This window comes from Rattus norvegicus, chromosome 14 (genome assembly GCF_021556685.1).
Source record: "Rattus norvegicus strain SHRSP/BbbUtx chromosome 14, alternate assembly SHRSP_T2T, whole genome shotgun sequence".
Taxonomy (NCBI): Eukaryota; Metazoa; Chordata; class Mammalia; order Rodentia; family Muridae; genus Rattus; species Rattus norvegicus.
In genome coordinates, this window is record NC_141547.1 from 10,699,868 (window position 1) to 10,723,017 (window position 23,150).

A 23,150-nucleotide genomic window follows, 5' to 3' on the forward strand; every position below is an offset into this window, starting at 1 on the left:
TTAGTAGAGACTCAATCCTTTCTCTCCCAAATTTATCCCAAGTGCAGACCACAGTCTCCCCACCCAGCCACTTCTCAACCCACTGTTCTGCTGTTTGAATTTTGCCCTAGGCCACCCCGGGAACAGCTCTGCAGATAATAACATTTACTTCACGAGTGGTCGAGAGGCTCGTGTGGGTGAGCTTCGCCTGGCATAGAACACATAATAGCTTTTGTGATTAATAATAAAAACCTAATTGCAAAATGCAATAGGCACTGGGAGCTAACCCTGTGATTTCCCCTGTGAGCCTTTGCGTTCCCGCCCCTTCCTGCTCTTTCTCAGTTGTGTGAAGTGTTCTCGAAGTTTCACGCTTTGCCTTGAAGCAATGCCAGATGAGGAAGAAAACCCTCCATTCTTCCTGCCTAAGGTGGTCACTGTGACCTCACAGTATATGGTTTCTTGCAGCCAGAGCCCTCAGTGTGAATGGTCTATCCTCTGTCTCTTGGTGTCTCCAAGGAACTGTCTCCCTCGGGCCTTTAACCCTGGTTCATATTTTCACTGCACAATTTGTTGCCCTATAATCTCTTTTGATTTGTACGGAGTGACAGCATGGGGACTGGAAATGACAGCATACCTGCATGCCTCCACCCATTCCTAACTGAATAAACTTTCACTTCTCTGTGTGTGTATTTTCTCCTTAGGCCTAATAAATAGGACACTGCTGCAGTCCTAGGACTCAGGAGGCCCAGTATTTGGGGTATTGTACAAAGGAAGCCAGAAAATGCTATATGTGAGTTCAAAGCCACACACACAATCATATATATATATATATATGTATATATATATATATGTATCACACACACATATATATATACATACACACAATCATATATATATCACATATATTTTATTATATATGTGTGTGTGTATATATATATATACACACACTTGCACACTATGTGCAATCATATACTAAAATCCCCCTATCAGAAAGGTTATTGAATACCCACTATGGCATGGCTAGGGCAGTTGTGATAACCCACATACGATTTTCACTAACGATTCTCTGTGGGTAGAGAGGAGGCATTTTGAGGAGCAGGCAGCCCATGAGGCCCCACCCTGCTCCCCGTGGAAATGTAAGTGGTTAGTGATTTGGGGGCCAGGCCTCTTCTTTGATGTAGCTACTTGTAAGTTGCTCAGGCTCTTGAAGATAGCCCCTTCCCCTCACTCCTATCCGTAACCACTGTTAGATGAGCTGGAGTGGACAGAGTTGTTTGTGTTGTTCTGTCACTGGTACCCTGAGGTGAACCCTCCTCCATTCCCGCAGCCCCAGGAGAGTGAACGTCCCGTCATGTAAGGCTGCATTTGCAGCGCTGGGGCCTGGCTCCTATCTCTTTCACGTCTCCATCTTTGTTTCATCCCTCCAGCAAACTCTTTAGCATTTGTTTCGATCGCGACAACTTAATTTAGTGTGGAGACTAAGAAGATGATGTCATAATGGTGTCTCTTCCTGGGAAGAGTCTTCCAGGGACGCGAGATATTAACTTTGCAAAAATTGATGTGATTTTGATCGACTGAGTGATTTTTTTTTTCTGTTAACCGTAGAAGACGCACTACGTGGAAAGGGTGACATTTGAACACTTTCAAAGTTAAGAAGGAGATTTTTCCAAGGAATTTTAGATAGCATATTCCACGCAGAGGAAGAGCCTCATCTACCTAGGGGTGGAGAGGCCATTCTTACACACTGCCTTTGCCCCTCGCCCAACGTCCTCGCCGCGTGTCCTCAGTGAGGTTACAGTAACTGTGCTCTCTTATTTAGCTATCAGGACAGCTATAAATGACATTGTTGACTTTAGCTTCTCTACAGGGCTTTGGTACCCACTTTGAATAAATTATTGGATACCCTGCTGATGCCATGAATTTTGCTATATGAAAAAGGAAACACATCATGTCTACCCCGGAGGCACAGTCCTGCTTGAAAACTTTTTTTTTCTTTTTTTCGGAGCTGGGGACCGAACCCAGGGTCTTGCGTTTGCTAGGCAAGCGCTCTACCACTGAGCTAAATCCCCAACGTGCTTGAAAACTTTTATGAGTGACAGTGTTCTTTCTCCATCAGTCACCCGGGTCCCATGTCCTGGTCTCTTACCTGACATTTCTTAGACCATCACGTGGAGTCCATAGAGAGATCTGTTTCAAACGTTTCTCCTATCCACTGTATCCACCTGATTTATTTCTGTTGCAACCTCTTTCATTGAGCTACTGGTTTATTTTAAAACAGATTAGTTTTTATAATCTCAGAAGTGGACCTGAGGGTTTTTATTTTTTATTTTTTATCTCAAGTGTACTTGGTTTCTATTGCTTTGTAAGAAATCAGCACGAACACAGAGGCTTACCCAATGCCCACTTATCACCTCATGGGTCTAGAGTGCAGGCTGGCGGGTGCAAGGTTGGGGTGGGGTTTTCTGCTCTGGGGCTCAGAGCAAAACTTAGTCATTTTGGAGTTCTCATTTGAGGGCTCTGGACACAAGTCTTTTTCTGAATCCATCTGTTTCCCAGCATTCTGTTGTGCTGGTATGTGATCAGAGTCTCATCCAGCTGGCTGATTGCCAGGGGTTGTATCAACTCTGGAAGGTGCCAGCCTTTTCCATGATTCCGTCCCTTCTGTCTTTGACAAGCGGTGAAGAGTTTCTTGTATGTTAACTGTGGTACTTCTAATCTCTTTCTACAGAAAAACAAACAAACAAACAAAACAAAAGAACAACAAAACCCAAAGTGAAACAAAAGCAAAGATAAAAAAATTCTTTTAGGGAGTTTACCTGAGGTTAGGCCCACCAATAGTCATCCCCATTTTTTAAGGACAACTTTGGCATTCGATGCAAGCCACTTACCTCAGTGAAATACTCTCATAGCCACAGGTTCTGCCCATTCAAAATGGAGAGCTCCCTTAAAGTCCCAGGTCACTAAGAGCTATTTTAGAATGCTGGCTGCTATGGTATCCAAGTAGCCAGCTACTAGATTTGTGCTCCCCTAACAGTCCATTCTTATTGTAAACTCTCTCCCAAAGGCAATGCAGGCTACACATGACCAACCACATTAAAAACAAAATCAAGTCAAGACCTCAGGTTTGTACTCAAGCCTTTAGGATTTTCCCTCAACTTAAGTTTTGGGCATTTCTCTTTCTTTTCTCAAACATTTCCACTCCCTCGGACCCAGTAGATGATTGTTCGAACTTTCTCCACTTGCTGGTGCCTTTGCCTGCTTTGTCTATGGGGTTTCATCTGTCTGAAAATGTGATTTCCTCCATGGAGCTCCTTCATGGAGTCCAATCCTTCTGTCTGAAGATGCGTTAGTGATCACATCCTCACAGACCTTGGTACTTCTCCTACAGTGCTGAAGAGCTGTTTGCACTGCCCATTTGCTTTCATAAAGCAAGACCATTTTCATTAAAATAATAATAATAATAATAATAATAATAATAATAATAATAATAATAATGATGATAATAATAATAATAAACATACCCAGCTCTCTCAGTGAGAGGTACCAGGATCTGACCACTGAATTTCCACCTGCACCACTGTTTTCTTGTGAATTCCTCTATGCACAGAATGCAGGGGGTGCTGTGCTGTGTACTCTGCAGGGGGGTACTACTGTGCTATGTTCTTTTCACTCATCCTGGCCCATGCTTAACACGCACTTCACCCTCCTTTGGGTCATAGCATTGTCACATTGGGATTTGCAAATTAAATTTACTAAAGGATCATGGGAATAAACACACTAATAGCAACATACAACTATCTGTCTTACATGACATTTCCCCCTCTGGTTTTCTGTCTACTAAAAATATGACAAAAATTTGTGTGTGTGTGTGTGTGTGTGTGTGTGTGTGTGTGTGTGTGTTGTCTGACTGTACGAGTGTATAGCATGTATGCAGGTGCCTGAGGAGGTCATAGGGGCATCCAGTCTCCTCTGGATTCGGGTCTTCCAGAAGAATCGAAAGTGTTCTTATCCACTAAGCCATCTTTTTGGCTCTGGTTTTCTGCCTTTGGGCGTTTTTCTTTGCACTCTCTGCCTTTTCAGCAGTTTTGTGATATTTCCAGATGCAGGACACGCTACCTGGTGGTGGCACAGCTGGGGACAAAGTGAAAACTTATGGGATTTTAAGTCTAGAGCCAAGACAGTAAGACAAGGAGACTCAGGGGCAGATGTTCCTCTCCCACTTGTTTGTAAATCTTCATTGAGCCCATGCTATGAACCATACACACAGTATTCTAGAAGCTTCCAAAGACTTCCTACATTGAGCATAGGGTCCTAAAACATGGAGAAGTTTCCTCAAATTAACAGAAAAGTCACAGAAACACTGTGAAGATAATAAACCAGAGTTGTAGGATCAAGGGCTGGGTGGAGAGTAGAGCACTGCTCTGTGATACTGAGGTCAAGAGAGGATTTGAGTGAAAACTTGGATGATATGAAAGGCAGGTGCAAGAAATCTGCTCAGACAAGCTGATCGATGAGCGAGTACGGCTTGCTAGATGTCTTCTAGAGACCAGTCCCCACTTTTGCCTACTAGCATCATCTAGTGACAATCTCTCACTCTCTAAAACTTGGCATAAAAGTGTTAGTCATCCTGGATCTATTCTCTGATTTATAGAGCAACATCGAAAGAGAATGGAAGGCAGTTTTGGGAGTGGGGAGAGTTAGTTTTAGCTTCGCATCAACTTTGGTTAATCTTTGATGTAGGGATTGATTGTCTAACTCTTCCTCTTGCTGCTTCCAACGGGGCTCCTTCTACAGGCCTGCCTTCTATGGGAATACTTATATATTCCATAGGGATATTTGCTGACTCAATAAGACTGAATGATGACACATGGAATGGGTGTCCCATTAAATCTGCCCAACTCATTTGTTTATCTTAGAAGATGCACTGAATTAAAATCATTTTCATGTTCTTATAAAATAAAACAATATGACCTCCCATGTGTTTACTTTCCCCGTTTATAAAATCCACTCGACTTGTTTTCAATTAAGGCATTCCTTAAAGTTTAAATGATATGAAAATTAAAGATGACTAAACAAATATAATAAGAAAGAAGAATTAGTCAGTTCCTCGAGGGCACGCGCTGTGTTTTATATATTTCTCCATCACCCATAGTCACGGGACTCAAACAAAACCAAAATTAGCATTTTAGAACATACTTTCCACTCACACTTTTTCTTTGCCTAGGGTGGAGACTATTTCTGTGTGTTGATTATATCTTTATAATCATATAGTATTTGACTTTTTCTAGTTAATTAAAAATAGAAATTAGGAGGGCAGTATGTCTCTTTATACGGTATTTCATTAACAAATCAGAACAACAGGCACACACAGTTTCATACCCGAGCGTCCTTCTTGACTGTACTTTTGTTTATGTTACCGAATTTTACATTTTCCAAGTCTTACTCCTAAAAACAGTGCTACAAGAGTTTATCGCAACGTCCATCAAAAACACTTGCACCAATTGCTGGTTCCCATCAATGACATATTTTGAGTCAAGCCTTAGTCATATTAAAGGGAGTCTTTTTTTTTGTGCTCAGTAACTCACGAGCCTGGAAGGATTAGGTTCGGAGCTGTTTGCACGGTTTTCCTCATGCTGCCTGTGGACTCTGCCTTCTGAATGCACTCACAAGCCTAACCGGTGTCTTCCCACAGACTGTTCAAGTGGTAGATTTTACCTAAAAGCTGTTCTTATATTCTCAACAGCCTCTGATAGGCCTTCCTTCAACAGTGGTGTTCCCCCTCCTCTCTTTCGCTCTCTCTGTCTCTCTTTCCCTCTCCCCATTGTCTGCCTGTCTTTGTCTCTGTTTCCCTGGGTCACTGTCCATCTGTCTCTGTCTCTGTCTGTCTGTCTCTCATGGCTGCCTCTCTCTCTCCTGTCTGTGTGTCTCTCCATATCTTATTTTGTCTTTTTTTTCCCCAGAGCTAAGGACTGAACCCAGGGCCTTGTGTTTGCTAGACAAGCGCTCTACCACTGAGCTAAATCCCCAAACCCTCTCCATATCTTTATGGCCAGTTCCATAAGTAGTTGTTTTAGTGTGTGTGTGTGTGTGTGTGTGTGTGTGTGTGTGTGTGTGTGTGTGTGTGTGTCTGTGTGTGTGTGTCTGTGTCTCTCTGTCTCTGTGTCTCTCTGTCTCTGTGTCTCTCTCTGTCTCTGTATCTCTGTCCTATCTCTCTGTCTCTCTCATGTGTGTCTGTCTATTTGTCTTTTCATTTCTTTATGGCCAGTTCTGTAAATAGTCGTTTTAGTGTGTGTGTCTCTTAACCTTAGAAATAGTAACTTTTAAAACGATCTTTTAAGAGCTCATCTCTCTTTTCACCTCATTCCTATGATGGTTATTTCCTGAAATAAGTTTCAAAACAGGAACATGTGATACATATTTTATAGGTGGCAATTGTGCCACACATGATTCAATGATCATTTCCATTCTTATTTCTGCTTTGGTTTCTCTCATGTGGGAGGAGCTGGAAGACTGTCTTTAAATTTTTTTAAAGATTTATTTATGTATTATATATAAGTACACTGTAGCTGTTTTCAGACACACCAGAAGAGGGCATCAGATCTTATTACAGATGGTTGTGAGCCAGCATGTGGGTGCTGAGAATCAAACTCAGGATCTTTGGAAGAGCAGCCAGTGCTCTTAACCTCTGAGCCCTCTCTCCAGCTCCAGAAGATCTCATATAGCTGAGTCCTGCAGTTCTCTCTCTCTTCCTCACTGTCTCCATGTTCCTCTCTTTAGCCTCTTCCCCATCTTCAGCCTCCCACACTACCTGTAAATGCTGTGGGACAGGGCATAGAGGAAGATACTGACCTCCTGGATCTGGAGCTGAGCCACTGAGGGACGTGATCTCATCCAGGATCCATTCATTAGCTTCTCAGCCTCTTGACTCCAGGGGTAGCTGCTCAGATGACCCACGTAAAACCTTAACAAGACCTGTTAAAGTTGCTGAGGAACGATGACAGCGGCTTTAGGTACATAGACGGATGGGGCAGGGAGACTATTTCACCTGTTCCTTTTGCTTCAGAGTTTCCAGGTAAATCTCTGGCATATCTTCCTTGAGGGGAGTCACTTGAAGCTGCCCCTGGATGTCTGCCCATAGAAAAGCAAACAGCTATCCATGAGCACAGATGATCCCCTACCTACAATTTTCCTGCCCAGTTTTTCAATGTTTGGACTCTGAGGTTAATTCTTGCCTTACAAAATTAAGATCAACATAACTCTGGCACGAGCCAGCCCATGCAAACAAGTCTCTTCTTTCTTTTGTGTCTGGGCAATGAAGAGTGATTGCATAGGCACTATATAAATATTTCAAGTATCCATGTTGTCAGTCCTGGTAACGATGGCTATAATCGGGGCAGAAGTCCTGAAAGGCACTGGGGGGAGCTCAGTGGGATCTGACCAGATGGGAATTACAATGAAGTAGAACTGAAAAATCCTACACAGTGTAGTTCACAGGAGAACGGGCTGTAGCTGGTCTGGTTCCATAATCCCACTATTTTCAACATGTGACACGTTTTTATTGAATTGTCTGTTTCGAAAGTAGTACAGGTAAATGCGATTTCCTTACCTTTGTTACTAGTTTGGTATATACCTTTGAACTCTGACACTTCAGGTTCGTCTGTTCAACTCATTGACAAGAATCACCCCTCACACATGTCTGTCCTGTGGTGGCTGTTCTTGCTTTAGCGACCTTACAGCACATTTCCCTGGAATGAGACCCAGGGGTAGAGTTCAACCAGAAGTACCAACCTTGTCCCGATTGGCCAGCCTCAGAGGCCACTTGTTCCATGGGGCTTACTGCACGACTCCAGATGGTTTTAATGGGATGCATAAGCATGTGAGAGCTAGTAACGGCATGAATGGGCAAACGAGTGCACGCACATCTCTCCTGAGAGCTGGCTTCCGAAGGAGTCCTGCCAGGAAAGCTCTTTGCCTGTTTGCTGTTTGGTGAATCACTATTGAAGGGTGGCTGAGAGGAGGACAGTCAGCGAGGACACAGTCAGTGAGTGATTCCTCTTCCATGTCAGGAGAAGGCAAGACAGAGAGAACTTTCTCTTTTACTCTTCTTCTTTTACCTGGTTGTAACTTTGTGCCTTGTGTCTATAGCAGATGTTTATTCCCTTTTAGCAAAAACAAACTCCATTTCACATCTCCTTCAGAAGAAAGAAACATCTTGGCATCAACACAGTGATTCAGGCCTGCTCTCAGCATTTCTCCCTCCAGGTTCAGTGGTTCTTTACAACGTAAAACTTTTCTCTAAATCACTGACATGATTGTCCTAAAGATGTGGAAGGGGTTCCTCAGACCCCCAACTTCCTAGTGCCAGCCTTTCTCTTGGATCATATATAAGAGACTTTTCTATTTAAAATTAATTAAGAACATCTACTACGAGTCACAGCCAAAGGCAGAGGCAACTAAGAATTTTCCTGGTGGCTTCAAATTTTTGTCTAAGAAGGGATTGTTAAATGTTGTCAATCTCCTTGGGGATACCACAGAAAAATGCCTATCCTGCAGCATGAGAGAAAGCCCAGCAGTGGCAGGGTTTGTATTGTGTTTCCAGAGGATATACCAGGAAACAATTCACTTGCAAACAAAAGGTGGGTACAAAAACTGGATCCATACAGTATTAGAAATCTTCCCTTCCTGCCAGGGTGGCACAGTCAGAAGCATTGTCCCAGCATCACACAAAAGAAGCTCCATTGTTTTCACTTTTCTCTTTAACTTAAAGTGAGACCTCCCATTCTGACTGACACAGGAGGAAGTTTCTTAGTGGAGATGGTCTCTAGGAATCAAGGTCCTGGGTGCAGAGCCCCTGGGTAGGACACTTTGTGCTTTCAGGACAGGAGCAAGTTGTACGTCAGAGAGTCAACAAGTTCCTTTTCTTTGGCTCTTGTCATGCATCCAGCCTTCAAAAGCCCCCCAATAAAACAGAGATATTCCTGGGAAGGCTAACACCTTGAGCACTATCTACTGGTATCAGTTAACACCTTATAGGAAACTTAGGAGTGTTGCCAAAACTTTGTATAGGAGGAAAGGGAAGTAGGAACCGTGCCCAGCATGGAGGATTGGCTCCTTCCGTGCTCTCAAGTCAGGATCAGCCTGGCTCAAGGTCTTGGAACAAGTGAACCCTGTCTTACCTCAGTGGCCTTGGACAAGTGAGTTCTTCAGCTAAGCTGGTTCCTAGTTTACCTGTTAATTGGAGAGCATAATTATTTTTTATCTCGTGAAGGGTGTTGGGAGAATTTATGGTCTATAAAACATTTGAGATTTTCTGTGTGAGGCAGTTCACAAGTACAAAGTATTATTATTTGTTTTATGATGGGACTGTAAACGGGATTAGGCAGCCTGCAGAATGTTGATATGTAGAGGAATTGCTTTACCTGTATTCTGCAGAGAGCTGGGTCTACTTGTATCTGTAACCAGGTCATGGTAGAAGTCCTACTAAATGAAGAGGAATGTAGGTTAGGTCCTAGTGTTAAAGCGACGCTGTTGGGTTTTATAACCCAGCGCAGGTGTTTTATGGCATTCCTTATCTATGAGTAATATCCGAATGTGAAGCCTAGCCCAGCTCAAAGTCAGTGTGAGGAGGAATTTTTATTTTTCAGTCCTGTGAAAAAGTGAGAAGTGTGTCTTTTCTTTCTCTGTAGTCATCGCTATCTCTGTGCTCGCTAGCAAGACATACTGACATCTATCTGAACTGGCTTAGACTTACTGCTCTTTTTCATCTTCTCACGAGGAAAGCCTGGTCTAGAAGACCCAAGATGACATCTTCCTCAGTAGTTACTCAGGAATCCATAGCGATTCCCCAGGGACCAACATTTGACATCTGAACTTCTCGTTCCAAAGGTTGAGAACGTTTATCAGTCTACTCTGTCAGCTTCGCTTTCCTTTCCGTTTTCCCATAAATTCAGAACATCTAATCTATTTTGTAACAAATAGCCCAACCTCTGGGGTCAGCCCCATGATTCCGACGGCAATCTGAGAACTTTGAAAAGCCTTTGGTGCATAGCGACTGCTGAGTAGGGCTGTTTAATGCATGGATAAATCATTTCAAACCTGAAATCCCTTCCCCACTTCTTTCTTCTAATCTGTATTTCTTCAGCTCTCAGAATTTGATTTCTCGGATGTCTTTCTGATTCAGTGGGTTAGATCAGTGGATACACACGTGTGCTTAATTACTGGCTCTCCCTGACCACTCCCACGTGAGTACTGTGCTCATCCTATTGTTCCTCTGATTTTCTGTTTAAAACTGCTTTTGACTTAATGTATACATGACCTGTCTTGTGTGAGAGAACAAGCTTAGATGTCAAATCTGAGCCTTGGATTTCTTCCAGTATCTAAATGTGATATTATTAGTTTAATCGAGTATCTCTCATTTACTGGAGAGAGTACTTATCTCCCTAAGGCACAGGTCCACTGTGTAACCCACACACGCACATGCACACTACCATGAAAAGTTAATATCATTTAACTTGTAATTATCTTGATAACTTGGACCAGAGATCATCAGAGAATTCTAAGAATCTATATAACACTATTATTCCCTCTTAATAGACAGGTGCTGCAGATGGCGCTACCTGAGAAGATCATGCCCAGTTTGCTTAGCATGTCTCACACAAGCAATGCCTTATGCAACCCAAGATGGTTGGTTGTTCAGTGTATATGTTAGGGGTGTTCTAGGGAATTGGAAAAAAATAGGAAAGGTAAGGAGACATGCGGAGGGGGTGGGGCAAACATATTTAGTCTGAAAATATGAAACTTCTCCAAAACCCAAAACTTTTTGAGTTCCAACAGATGTTAAAACAAACAAATAAAAAAAATTAAACAGAAAACTACCACCAACAAAACCTTTGAGATCCTTCAGTACTTACCGTTTCAGCTTTGGATTGGGGATGATCAGCTGGTGAGATCTACAAATATTTCAAAATCTAAATCCCCAGAAAAGTCTACTCACAAGCACTTCGTATAAGGGACATGCCGTCTCCATCTACCTATCATCTCTCCATATCGGAATACTTATATATCTATAGTCCCCTCTACTGTGCGCTCTCTCTAGTTCTCTCTCTTTCTCTCTGGTTCTCTCTCTCTCTCTCTCTCTCTCTCTCTCTCTCTCTCTCTCTCTCTCTCTCTCCTGCACTCTCCCCCCTCCCCTGCCTCGTTCTCTTTCATAAGGATTTGACCGTCATGGCTGCACGGCTGGCAAGTAGGCCAGTATCATGGAAGCTAGAGAAGGAAGTGTCTGCTGTGGTTTGAGAAAACATTGTTCTTTCCTCAGAAAACCTCAGTCTTTGCTCTTAATACCCTTTTTCTGGTCAGATGGAATCAGGGTAATTTGCACTATTGGAAGACAGTTAATTCTCCGTGTTAATCCCACTTACCAGTCATAAATAACACAGCGGTGTCTAGATATTGTTTCGATAAAACAAGTAGGTACCATGACCTAGCAAAGTTAATGTAACATTGGATGTGACTGAGTCCTATCTTTAATGGTTTTGTTTTTTTGTTTTTGTCTTTTTTTTTTTTTTTGGAAACTTGTAAAGTCTCCAACACTATGTCATGAGAAAATGGATGAGAACATATTTAAGAAGAAAATGGACAAAAATGTTGATATTCACAGTGTCCTTTACAGTGCCTGACATAGGAAGACGAGAACTATCCATACATTTGATGTAGAATTGTGTTTAAATAGCTGCCTTCCAATTAGACGGCACCCAGTTTATCTGAAAGTGTATGTCAAGCAGAGAGCTGTGGAGAGAGGGTTGCCATCTATGTACTGTGTATCTCATCCATGTGAAAGAATTGTCTTCTCAACCTTAGTTCTTAAGCTGTGTACCAAAGGACAGTTAGGGTAGAGAGGCAATTAAGGAATATATATATATATATATATATATATATATATATATATTCACACTGTGATTTGAAAGACTCTATTAATATGAGGTATTGCCATTTAAGTCTATAATAAACTTCTTTTTAAAATTGTTCATAGAGCCAGGTGGTAGTGGTATATGCCTTTAATCCCAGTGCTCAGGAGCAGGCAGATGTCTGTGAGTTCAAGGCCAGCCTGGTTTACAGAGCAAGTTCCAGGAGAGCCAGACCTACACAGAGAAACTCTGTGTCAAACAAACAAACAAACAACTGAAAAAAATTGTGTATAAGACCAAAAAAAAAAAAAAAGATGTGAAGAGACTAGAGTTAGTCAGGATCTCGGTTCACATCTCTAGTGCCTATGTCAAAGCAAGGCAGAGCAGCAAGTGCCTGCAAGCCCAGTACTGGGGTGGTGGAGACAGGAGGATATCTGGTTTGCCAGCCACCCAGCCCATCTAATTGTGAGCACCAGTTTTATTGAGAGACCCTATCTCTAAAGCTAAGGTGGAGATTGAAGACACCCAGTGATGACTTCTGGCTTCTGCACGCATGCGTGCAATCTACACACATATGAACACATGTACATGCTACCTCCAACGTGAAAATGATGCCTATTGGAGCTTTCATTCATACTGACGCATTTGAGGATACATGCATGAAGCTATTCCCTGAAGTGGTGGCCTATGTATGTTCTATAACTTAACCATTATGTATAGAAGTTTTCTCTCTGACTCTTGTATTGAAATGAATATTTAATATAGAGTCAATCCTCTGTCATTTCAAGTACTTAGCACGTTATTTTTATTAACTGATCTTTGTACACACAGCCAACTTTCAGATGTATTCATCTTGTATAGACTGTCTCTGTCTGTTGATTCATCTTATGTCATTGTACTATGATGATCAGCACCTTGACTGGCTCTCCCTTCTGTGTACCTTGTCCTGAGTCTGAAAGGACACATAGAATCCTGTGTTTCTATTTAGTGTTTGGATTTGGTTCTTATTTAGCCTGCGATGGCTACAGAGACATTAGTCACTTTCATCTGCAAACATTTTTACTGACCATGTAAGAGGTCTGTTTATTTCAGTGTCACCTGTGCTAGCCATGTCTCAATCCTTGGTGTCCACATTCTGCCAGTGAGGTAATCAGGCTTGGAGGAGTTAGTTGATATCTTAAGGGCAGAAAGAAAATGAGGCAAAGGTTATCTTTTGAACACAGCCACTCAGCTTCCAAAACCTGTGCTTCGAGTCCTGACGTCACACAATTTGCAGAAGGGTGTTAAGGCTAAAGACTTTGGTTATCACTGAGTTAGTTACTTCCTAGAAGCAAACTCCATTTGCTCTCTAAATCTCCATCTCTTTATCAACAGTAGCAACAGATACAATCTCAGTATTTGTCTTTCACAGATTCTGTGTCTGTAAATTTACCTACCTGCTGAAATTAATTGTGAATACTTGACCAAGGATGGGACACTTCTGAAGCCACTGGTGTGCATGCCCAGAGGGGTGAGAACTATGAGCTGTACACCAGGGGACATGGCCGAGGCAATCCTCTATTTCTTACTCAGCTGGTGCTATAAACAGCTGTCCTTTCCCACATGGTCTTTTGTGCTCTTTGTTAGTGCCTTTGTGGTTTAGAACAACCTCCAAGCATAATACTACAGTGCTGGCCAATGTGTTTGAGCCTGAGAGGGGTGCAGTGTATTAGAGAAAGAGAGCATTGGATACACTTCATTCAAGCATGAGGGACAGAGCTGCTGGCCGAGCTCAGCGGTAATGACTCAACGGCATATATTAGATAAGAAGCCTTTGAATAGAAACCCACATAAAATCAAGTCATATACCAATTGCTTGATGGAAATATTATGGCCAGAGGCTCCCTGTGTGATGAGGATTTGGTGGACACCAGCTCAATGTCCATCATAACTTTAGAGAGCAAAACTACTTCGAAAATGATAATTCGTTCTTTTGTCATTTAAGCCTCATACAGATTAAGATAACACAATGTGTTTTGCAAAACGTAAGAACTCAGTAAATTATTGTTGGCTGCTTTCTGACACTCCAGTATCACTGTAACTTAGAGGTCATTTAGTGCAGCTCTTACAACGGTGTTCCCTTTGCTACCCCCCAAAGGCGCCTTTATAAACACAAGTTGCAACTCTTCCAAAGAAGTCACAGATGTCACTGGAAGAGGAGAGGAGGAGAATATTGAGCACACCCTCCCCATCAGATGTGCAGAAAAAGGGGATGCACAACAGAACCAAGCCCCCATACCCACCTCCGTGTGCTTGCCGCTCTGGTTCACATCAAAAGGATGAACCGTGAATAAAATAAATCGGTAAGTTTCTATGTGTCCACACTGCAGAATGAGATCGTCTGTAGGTTTTAAAGCTGACTCATCAAGACCCTTTGAGAAGAGAAACCATGAATGAAGCACTGAGAAAGCCTAGAGGAACTCAGGCCCTGGGAGAAATCCTGATTTTACAGGACACTGTTTTAGAATTGCCTATATCTGTTTCTCCTTCTCAGAAATTCGTGTTAGGATGAAGGTCATACTTAGTTCTTTAAATCCCTTTTGAATTTCGCTTAAAATATTTCTTTTTAAGATGAGGACAATTTCTTGGTGTCTTCAATTCTGCTGCCTTCTTCTCAAAAGCTATAGAGACTGAATGGATGCTGCAGTGGTGAAGAGTCTGCTCTTCCAGAGAGCCGAGGTGAGTCCAAGCGCCCACCACCATCTGTAATTCCTATGTCAGACACGCTCTTCTGACCCCTGAAGGACCAGGCTCACACAAGGTGTATATACATACATAAACGTAAGTAAATTATCTAGACATTATTTGCTGGAAAAAGACTTTTTAATTGAAGATTTACAAGATCACTTTCAAATGAAAATTATCTTTCAGTGCTTTTTTAAAAGATTTATTGTTCTTTATGAGTATTCTTCTGCATGCATATCTGTGTGCCTGGTGTCTGTGAAGCCCAGAGGAATGCCTCGGTTCACTGGTACTGGAGGTATAGGCAGTTGTAATAAGCTTCTGTGTGGGTGCTGGGGAGTTGGGCAGGGATCCTGTACGAGAAGAGTCAGGTACCCTTAACTTCTTTGGTATCTCTCCAGCCCCTAGGCCAATGTATTTTACTGTGCTGACCATGAGTTCTTCCGTTACCACCCCACTGGGAAAGACAACCTCGGTAGATGAACCAAGCAGACGCCTGTTCAACTGGAGAGCCTAAGACTGGATTTGACTCTCTCCAGGAAATTTCCACAGCCCAGGAGGGATTTCTGGCCTTCTCTGGTGTTGTGCTCTGCATGCATAGATGTACTGTGTTCCACTGTTTTCAGTCTTCTTTCTTTTTCTGTCTTTCTCTCTTTCTCTCTTTCTTTCTTTCTTTCTTTCTTTCTTTTCTTTCTTTCTATCTTCCTATCATTCATTCATTCATTCATTCATTCATTCATGGCTATTGCTTAGCCTAAAGAACTCTTGTTGAATGAATGAAAAAATGAACAAGTTTGAGGCCCCAACTTTGTACTTAGTACAACATGGTGTCCTTTTCTTACTTAAGTCATTCAGCTAGTAGAACAGAGTTAGGAGAAAACAATTGCTCTTTGTTTTGTTTGTTTGTTTTATTTTTTTCCTTATCTGATATTACTTAAAGTTTATTTTTTGCCTTTTAAAGTCAGGTTTCTGATCCCTAAGGCCCAGCTGTGTTCTGAAACGGAGACGTACTCTGTGAAAGGGCCTTCTGGAGAATAAATAAGGGATTGGTCTGAGGGGTGTTGCTCTTATGATTCTGGCAGGTTGAGGCTGCGCTACAGGGGAGTCAACAGTAGGTAGCCCCCGTCCCACCTTTGTCCTCAGGGGCTGGGGAGCTGTGGTCCTTCTAGCTTGCCTTTTCTCTTACTGTTTGGAGAAAGACTGAGTGAATTTACTCTCTTGGCTTTCTCTGCTTAGAATGATTCATTCATTTAAACTAAGAAATTATTTCCTATCATGTAGACTTTTCTACAAAACCTTCCTTTCCATTTTTTTACTTTCTTTCCTCTTTTGTCACATGCCCAAGCTGCTTATAAATCTTGTCAGCTTGGTAAATACCTGGTCTGTTTATTAGTTTTCTACTACTACTACTACTACTACTACTACTACTACTACTACTACTACTACTGTTATTATTGTTATTATTATTATTATTATTATTATTATTATTGGTATATTTATTCCTCAACACAAATGGTCTACTGACCATTTCTTTGCCCTCAAGCCATGTTAACACAAGAACCGTAGATGGCAGTCTTCAAACCTCTTCAGTCTCTCAACCTGCCCTCCTACCCATCCACTTGATAAGCAGCTAGCCCAGTTCTCTCTCTCTAATGTAAACTGGTCATGACTTTACTCTGAGCAAAGCCACACTGACTGCTGGTCATTGCCCACTTCAGTAAGGAAAGAGGACCTCAGCACATCCGGGTGTCCGCACGGATGCTCTTCTGATCTAATGACAAAGTAGACACTGTGCCTATCCTTGCTCACCGCTCTGTGGTCAGGATTCAGCCTGGCCTACAGCATAGTGCTTATGGATAATGTTTGGTTGGATAAATCAATTTCAAAGAGTAAAACTGTCTTTTAACTGTTATTTGATTTAAATTTGATTCATACATAAAATATCTAATTCTATGAAACTTCTCATACCTATGCACTCACATAGACACTGTATCTACAAGGAAACATACATGCATTTAGATTTCATTCCTATTATTCCTCTATCATCTATTATCTATCTATCTATCTATCTATCTATCTATCTATCTATCTATCATATATCCATATATCACCTGTCATTTATGTATGTATCTAAGTATCTACTTATCATCTATGTATCTATTTAGCTATTATCTATGTATCTATCATCTATTGTTCTATCATCTATCTATCCATATATCATCTATTTATCTATGTATCTATCATATCTATGTATCATCCACTTATCTATCATCTATGTATCTATATCTATCATCTGTCTATCTCTATCTATCTATCTATCTATCTATCATCTGTCTATCTATCTATTTATCTATCTTAATCCATCCATTCATTTTTAACATTTTGCTTTTATCTGTTGAATGTTCAAGAAACAACAATGATGCCTAACGTTTCTGGATTCATAAGCCGGCCCGACCATTGCTTTTCTTCAGATTTCAGGAGGCTTTAGAGTAGGGAAATGATGTCAGGGTGGCGGTTATTCATTTTTTCTATCCCCTTTTCCCACAGACACACTGCTAGCGAAGTCTTTGGTTTCATCTGCTGCCGCCGTGTAGTTGGCAGGAAGACTCCTCCGTGTTGCCTCCGACAGCCATTTCTCTTCTGTTGTGTCCCCCGTGATGCTACTGTTCTGCTGCAGACTTCCCTGAGATTGCGTCATCTACAGGAGGAAGTACCAGACTCTTGTCCCAGGCACAGTGAAGATCAGCTCTGTCGCTGTTGCTTCTCCCAGTTCTCCACTGTTGACCGCTCTGCCCACTACAGCAGACTTTTTTCCTGGATGCTACAAAGCCGGGCTCAGCTGTGACTTTTTAATTAGCTCTCCTGGGATGAGCTTGTCGGCTTTTTATACTTCTTTTTGGTCCTTTTATTCCTTGTTCCCCTCTCTTCTTCATGTCCTCCCTGCATGTTTGTGGTCTGGCCTCACATCTGCCCTTGGCCCAGGGGGCAGTTTCCAGCTCTGGGTATTGTCTATTTTCTTTCTTTTTTTTTTTTCCTTTTGTTTTTTAAAAGAAGATGGCCCTCATGACAGAAAATACACATCTGCATTTCAATAGCAAGTCCTGGATATGTTTAGAAAATACCACCCACATGTAATGAATATTTAACCTAGGAAGTTCTGGTTATGCTTCCTGTCCGTCCACCCCTGAAAATCCTTCAGCTATGGGCAAAGGACCGTGTTTTTCAGACCCGGTCAGCCCGGCTATGAGGGCATGTGAAGGTTACAAGAGCCCTGACTAACACCGTGTGCTCCTTGCACTTTGACCCTGTGATGACTGCTCAGGGTGGTAACTGTTGGTTCACACCTTGTTCCACATGAACCATCCAGTGCTTGACCCACAGGAGGAAACGTTGACTCCTTCTTACTCCACACCTGATCCCGAGAGTTTCAGTCCCTCCAGAGAACGAGGAACGAAAACTCTCTTGCTTCTTCCTGTGTCCTAGGGCCCATTTCCACTCTGCTCTTAACTTCATCTGGCATCTGGAGACAGGAACAAGATTTAGTGGGAGAAAAACCGGCCAAATAGTAGGTTTTTTTTTTTTTTTTTAAGGAGTAAAACAAAAATTATGTATATGTTTGTGTACTTCAGAGATCTCATAAGAAAAATCACAAGGCACTTTGGAGTTGGAAGGATTGTGAATTCTTTTTATTTTGATAAGTATTTTTCTAAGGAAGAAACAGAGGTTCAGAGAGATTGTCATTCTTCTAACAAACAAAGCACACACCCAACCAATTATTCTGCTGTTTCTATCTACTCACTTTGCTCTTGGATTCGGCACGTTGGTCTCGTACTGTCGGCTTCTGGACCTATGAGAAGTCAATTTAATTATTTACAAACTATGCAAGTCTGTGAAGGGTTTTGTTGCAATGGCACCAAGTAGGAAACTCCTTCAGAAGGGAATCTTGTTGGATATTCTCTTTAAAGTGCTGCTGTTGTCCAGTGAGTCGTTCAGTCCCAACTCAATCATTCCTGTTTCTTTTTCCCCCTTTTCTGTGTATCTGATTTCCTGATGATGCACACGCTAGTTGACTGCATGCTTGGTTATCCAGCAGGACGGAACGTCTGAACATTTTTTCTTTTTATAGATAATCAACTTCGATTTAGGCTTGAGGCAATGTTGTAGCACATTTTACTTTTTAATTAGCATACATTGTCTGGGTTCACCAGAAAGGGGAAAACCGTTGACTGGATTGTCATTAGAAACCAAACATTAAGGGAAAGCAAAGGGAGAGGAGAGGGTGGGGAGGAGAGAAGTTCTTGTACCTTTAGTTTGTTTATTAAGCTAAGTCAAACATTTCAAGAAGAAACATTGTCTGCTTCCCAATGTTAACTGAGGTCACAGCAACCTAGGCCTTGGAAGATTCAAATCACATTGTGCCTGTAGCTCACAGACACCCAGTACAACACCAGGGAGCGAATGAACAGTGTGGAGAGCTCGGGCTGGGTGGGGCTTAAGGTCTTGATGCAACAGAGTAGACTCCATAGGCAGAGCTCTCTTCTCATCATTGCTGCTCTCGGCTCTCGCCTCCAGGTGACGTAGATCTTCAAGGCAATAGTTTAAAACTAAAATGTAGTAAACTACAAAGTGGAAACAGTAGAGTGCATTACCAGCCCAATCCTAATGCTCTGTCTTTTGCCTCTCTGTCCGCACCATTTTCTAATGTATTTTCAGTTGTAGGTTCATCCCTTTTCTTTGGAGCTGTTTATTATTTGGAGATTAAATTTTATTTTATTTTTCATTGAGGAATAGTTCATGGGGGGTTATAGTGTCCTGACAAAACTATTTGTAGCTATGGCTGGAAATTTTGCCTTAGTTGTCCAAGGAGCCATTTTTGTTTTTATTTTGATTATTTTTAATTTTTCCCCAAAGCAAACTGTATTCCTTTCTTTTGTTGAGAGTAGATGTTTTTCCACACTACGTATTCTTCTGATTACTGCTTCTGTAATTCCCTGTTGTGGCTCCCAAGTCCTCCCCTCCTCTCCCACCTGGATGCAGGCCCTTTCTGTTTCTCCTCAGAAAACGAACAAGCATCCAAGGAATAGACAAACAAACAAACAACAAATTAACCAACCAACCCAAACCAACCCAAAAAACAGATCAGACTAAACAACCAAACAGAAAAAAACCAAAGGCCCAGACTGTCTCCAATCTCTCCTCCTTTTCATCTCTAAAGCCTCTTCTAGGACCAGCGGGCCTTAATTCTGAGGCCTGGCTTCCATAGGGATGTTAATGCACATTAACACATTGGGGTCAGCCAGTGAACGTTCACAGTGGAAGGAATACCTGGCCTGTATACTATTACTTTTGGATTGAGGAGTTGGAACAAAAATGTAGTTTTCTTTTCCTCTTTGTATAAATCAAACCATTAGAGTTTCCTCGATGACCTGGGCAGATGGGATGAGTTGATAGGGTTACTTCAGATTTAAGAAATGACTTGAGACTTGGTTTGTGTTGACTGAAAGCTACAGGTAACCTTGGCTAAGTCAGATGGCTCTCTCAAAGTTTCACTTTAAGCACAGGCTCCCTCTGCCCCTTCTTCCACATTCACTCCTCACTGAATCATGCAAATGGACATTGTAACAGCCTTTCCCTATGCCAACCTTATAAACATTTCCATCACAATGGGTTACTTCTCTGAGGCAAAGCAAAGGTAGATTTCTCAAGGATATTTTGCAGTCTTCTTTAACAGCATTTGAGGCAGGATCTTTTATACACTTGTAACAACAACAACGACAACAACAACAACAACAACGAAATAACCAGATTATAGGTATTTATTTATTCAGTGTTTTTTAAAGAAAGTAGTGAGACATGTACTGTTTCTGGTAGAGATTTTTATAAGGTAAATTAAATTTAGATGCAGTCTATAAAGTAACATGAGCGTACTTTTGTAGGATAATTATATTGAAACAGTCTTGAAAGGCAAGGGAATACTACAAGTATAATTAATTAGTTTGGCATGACATCATGTGCCACAAGTACATACAAATTTCATTTATCAACTAAGACCAATAAAAACAGATAGTGGAACAACAAAATATGTGTGAGTTAGTTGGAAGCCATCTCTAGTGTCAGGAGGAATGTGGGAAGGGACCATATCCCTAAATAGGAAGGGTGACTTAAGTTTGTAAGTAATTTATCATAAAAATTATCAGGCAAATGTCAGATCGGGGTTGAAGTAACCAGGGAGACATGATATGCTTTTGTCCCGTGGTTCACTCAGTTGATTTAATATTCCCAAGTGACATCAGTGTTTAAGATTTGTATTATGTAATTTTAAAATCATCACTGGTTTAGAGTGGATTGCATCCTTTTGGGAATATGACAACCAGATACTTAAAAGCAGTTTAGTATTTCCATGTCACTGTTCTGTGTTTGTGAGTGTGTGTGTGTGTGTGTGTGTGTGTATTTATGTGTATGTGTGTGTATGTATGTGTGTGGATGTATGTGTATGTCTGTTTATGTGTGTGTATGTGTGGGTCTGTACGTGTGTGCACGTGTGCATGTGTGAGCTATAACATCAGTTATAACATCTAATCTTTAGCTTCAATTCAAAGTCTTTCTATAAAGTGCCACTTGAACGTAGAGGTTGGCTTTTCATTATTAAAAACCAAAAACTGAAAAAAAAATAAGCATATGGAACAGTTTTTAGAAGTACCGGGCAGGATGAGAGAAGTGTGGCCTGAGGCTCCGTGTTTCCTTCCCAGTCATTTACTAATGTCTTAGGGTCTCGGTTTTAGCATCTGTCACACGAGGGTACAGAGTGATGTTTCTCTCATTGCTCTGCTGTGAAAATTCACACAAATAATACAATCCAAGTTCTCAGAATACCAACAAGGTGGCCTCTGTAAGCGTCAGCCATTCATATCATCTACAAACAGAATACTATCATTTTCAGGTATGCTAAGTCATCGCGACTGTGCCTTCAGCGTGTGGAACAGGGTCCCTAACAGGTAGCTGTTCCACCTGCTCCTTTTTGCTCTCGAGGCCCTCTACTGAGGTCTAGGGTTGGTAGTGAATAGACTAGTCATTTTACCCAAGTGTTACAATGTTCCTGATATGTTTTATAATCTTTTTCTATATGTATTTTGGGATTATACCAAGTACTTGTCAATTTTACTTAGAAAGACAAAGTGCTGTTGTGTTGAACCTTGAATTGTGATATATACAACAATTTGCTATTTTTTTCAAATTTTAGATTGTTGTTCCCCATTGCATTTATAACACACACACACACACACACACACACACACACACACACACACACACGGGAGGGGTGTTAACAAAATATGGCCTGAGGTCTAGGAATGAACAGAAACATGCACCCTGGGGGATTCTTATATAGGCCATCCTGGGACCACACTATGTGTTAGAGTATCATGTAAAATGAGTTTTATTTAAGACACTAAGATTTAAGACCAATTCTTGTCTCTAAATGATTAGAATTTTAGAGACGTTTCCCAGCATGTCTGAGGCTCACTTTTCTTATCTAGTAAGATGGGGCTAATGTTGCTTTAGTGGACTGAGATGTCTAGGGAGAACAGCTACATCGCTGACGCCTGAAAGCTAGAAGCTCTGGTTAAGACACTCGGAGCTGGTCTCTCAGCGTGCAGCGAGCACGGGAGGCCCTGCCTCCTGGGAATTTACTTGATGTGTCTACATAGTGCGTTCTCAGTGGATGTCAACTCTCTCTTCTGCTCCATGTCTTTTGGAGATTTTTGTTTGTTTGTTAAGTGATAGCCTCCTCTGAGAATCTCTAAGCTAAGTAAAACTCTAATGCTTTCTCCTGTTTAGGGTAAATGACTCCAAAGATATCATACTTGTTGACTCTTTGCAGTTAAGACAGCAGGACACAGTAGTGATTTTGACCTGGAAATGACTTTAGGACCATCTGGCTCACATCTTGTCTGGTGTAAAAATGAAGAGAGTCCTGGAGGCTCAAGGGCCAGGTGTCCACTCTGCTTCCTGACGTCCCTGTCACTGTTTTATAAATGGTGCTGCATGCAGATTCGGATCTGCAGCCACTCAGGGGCAGGGTGCAGGGCGAGCACAGTTCAGCAGCAGCAGGTTTGTGAGGTTGGGTCCTGTTCACCGTGTGGGGACAGCTATGGCTATAGACAGCTCCGTGTTACTCTCCAGATGAGAGCCTGACAGACTGCAGGCCTGTTGGATGCGGCTGTGTGCTGACAAATGACTTGACAAATGGGGCGCATGAAGAGGGTGCTGGTGGATGGGAAAGGGGCCAGCTCTCCCCTGGGGAATACTTTATACAGCGTGGGGACGGCAAAGTGACTCTTGAGCGTATAACTTTTCACAGAAGAACTATTTGCTTTAACGGCACAGGCTTCGTTTTCTTTGTCATGGGCTGTTTATTAAATCTGATCTGCTGTGTCAATTGTGTTAATTGCTTCGTTCTATTATGAAGCGGAGTTTGAAATTAACAGGGTTAAGTGACATACGGGATGAATTCTCAACTGAAACAACAGGAGATACACTTAGTCTATT

General features: G+C 41.7%; 1 long non-coding RNA gene across 1 annotated transcript in view; it reads right to left on the bottom strand.

The window, feature by feature from the left end:
• Window positions 1-2,187: 2,187 nt before the first annotated feature.
• LOC148001225 (uncharacterized) overlaps window positions 2,188-23,150 on the bottom strand; it is a 37,939-nt gene continuing 16,976 nt past the window's right edge. Inside the window, exons 2-4 of the long non-coding RNA XR_015637304.1 lie at window positions 9,399-9,459; window positions 9,156-9,207; window positions 2,188-2,701 (exon numbers count right to left, since the gene is read on the bottom strand). This is a non-coding gene — a long non-coding RNA (uncharacterized LOC148001225). The remainder of the gene's footprint in view (window positions 2,702-9,155; window positions 9,208-9,398; window positions 9,460-23,150) is intronic.